Source organism: Schistocerca piceifrons, unplaced genomic scaffold (assembly GCF_021461385.2).
Source record: "Schistocerca piceifrons isolate TAMUIC-IGC-003096 unplaced genomic scaffold, iqSchPice1.1 HiC_scaffold_1130, whole genome shotgun sequence".
Taxonomy (NCBI): Eukaryota; Metazoa; Arthropoda; class Insecta; order Orthoptera; family Acrididae; genus Schistocerca; species Schistocerca piceifrons.
This window is the reverse complement of record NW_025726940.1, coordinates 5,001-7,500: the sequence shown is the minus strand read 5'-3', so window position 1 is coordinate 7,500 and position 2,500 is coordinate 5,001. Positions and strand designations below refer to the sequence as shown.

Genomic DNA, 2,500 nt, shown 5'->3' with positions numbered 1-2,500 from the left:
GGAAGAGATTCATCACTTTCACCAGGACTTCGTGCGGCAGGCGCCGCAACTCCGCTGGGGTAAGGCCGTCCGGCCCGGCTGCTGATCCCCTGGGCGGCAACGCGGCGGCGACCTCCTCATGTGTGACCGGCCCCCATATGCACTCGAGAGCGACAGGCTCTGAGTGCGGGAGGAGGCGGTCACGAATGAAGCCCGCGGTGGAGATGGGCTTCTTGGTGAAGAGGTCCGCCCAGAAGTCCAGCAGACCAGGGATGGCAGGTGGCGGCTGGAGCAGGGTGCCATCCAAAAGGCCGCGCACGCAACGTGCACGCGACCGTCGGAAGGCATCCTGCGTTCTCGCGTACTCCCAGCGGCGCCGCTTGCGCTTCTGCGTCGGCGGCGCAGCAGGCGGCCGCTTCGATGGTTGGCGCGGCCGCTGTGTCCTGGTGATCGATCTCTCCCCTCTGGACCCGACCGACGCAAGGGCATCCGGGAGCATGCCCAGGATGACATCGGGCGGCGTGCCCCGCCCCAGACCTATGACACGATCCAGGGCAGAGAAACGCTGGGCGGAAGCGGGTAGCCCCGCCAGATGCTCCCAGATGGCGGCGTCAGTCGGCCCCTCCGGCGGCGGCCCGGTGGTGTCGGCCGCGAAGTCCTCGGCTGCGTCGACGGGCGGCGCAGCGGCCTCGCCCGCGTCAGACAGCGGGCTCGCTGCTCCCCGGCGGGACGCCGGCTCTTCCCCCCGACCGATCTCAAGCGCCTCCATGAATTGGCGGACAAGCTGCTTGTGGGCAGCTTGCCGCCGTCGGCACTTGATTGCCTCAAGCGTTCGGTCGGGGAACATCCTGATGAGTTCTTGATTTACAAAGAAGAACCGGGCGTCCCTCTCGAGGAACAGTTCGGCCTCTGCCTTGGCGAGCGACAGGACTTCTTCCTCCGTCCACCTCGCGCGATGCCTCTCCGTGACGATCTCCGCGTTGGCGGCCGCAAGGTGTTGGCGGCGGCGATGGACCCCGAGACCGTTCTTGGTGGTGAAGCTGCGGTGGCACTCACTACAGGTGTATTCAGCTGCAAAAGTTACAAGATTTTCGGCACGGCCGGTTGGCCGGCTAGGTGCTGGGGGAGTTGGGGTGGCACCTTCAGCGGAAGGGCCACCACTTATTCTCTGATTACTGCCCCCAACTAAACAAAGGGATAGTGCGAGGGGGGGCTGGTAACCCCCCCAAGCCCCTGGTGCGGTCTTCCACTCTGCGAAAATCAGCGGGCCCACGAGAAGGGGAGAAGACCGCAGGAGAGGAGAGGCTAAGAGGGCTAGGCCCATGTATTGCGCATCACTCTCCCTGTAACTATAACCCAAGGAAGGCACCTCGCAGCAGCAGCACGACTACATCAAGACCGCACTTCGAAAAGCCAAGTCCGGATGCAGCCACACCGCCGCCACTTGGCCACCTTAAGAGAGTCATAGTTACTCCCGCCGTTTACCCGCGCTTGCTTGAATTTCTTCACGTTGACATTCAGAGCACTGGGCAGAAATCACATTGCGTCAACACCCGCTAGGGCCATCGCAATGCTTTGTTTTAATTAGACAGTCGGATTCCCCCAGTCCGTGCCAGTTCTGAGTTGATCGTTGAATGGCGGCCGAAGAGAATCCGCGCACCCGCGCGCCCCCGGAGGAGCACGCTAAGGCGGACGCGGCCTCGCAGCAAGGAAGATCCGTGGGAGGCCAAGGCACGGGACCGAGCTCGGATCCTGCACGCAGGTTGAAGCACCGGGGCGCGAACGCCGCGCAGGCGCGCGCATCCTGCACCGCCGGCCAGCACGAGGCCGACCAACGGCGAGAGCAGACCACGCCCGCGCTAAACGCCCGCACTTACCGGCACCCCTACGGCACTCACCTCGCCCAGGCCCGGCACGTTAGCGCTGACCCACTTCCCGACCAAGCCCGACACGCCCCGATCCTCAGAGCCAATCCTTATCCCGAAGTTACGGATCCAATTTGCCGACTTCCCTTACCTACATTATTCTATCGACTAGAGGCTCTTCACCTTGGAGACCTGCTGCGGATATGGGTACGAACCGGCGCGACACCTCCACGTGGCCCTCTCCCGGATTTTCAAGGTCCGAGGGGAAGATCGGGACACCGCCGCAACTGCGGTGCTCTTCGCGTTCCAAACCCTATCTCCCTGCTAGAGGATTCCAGGGAACTCGAACGCTCATGCAGAAAAGAAAACTCTTCCCCGATCTCCCGACGGCGTCTCCGGGTCCTTTTGGGTTACCCCGACGAGCATCTCTAAAAGAGGGGCCCGACTTGTATCGGTTCCGCTGCCGGGTTCCGGAATAGGAACCGGATTCCCTTTCGCCCAACGGGGGCCAGCACAAAGCGCATCATGCTATGACGGCCCCCATCAACATCGGATTTCTCCTAGGGCTTAGGATCGACTGACTCGTGTGCAACGGCTGTTCACACGAAACCCTTCTCCGCGTCAGCCCTCCAGGGCCTCGCTGGAGTATTTGCTAC

At 62.9% G+C, this 2,500-nt stretch overlaps 1 pseudogene; it reads right to left on the bottom strand.

The window, feature by feature from the left end:
- The window catches only part of LOC124727730, a 7,960-nt pseudogene that overhangs the window by 3,645 nt on the left and 1,815 nt on the right, over positions 1–2,500 (bottom strand).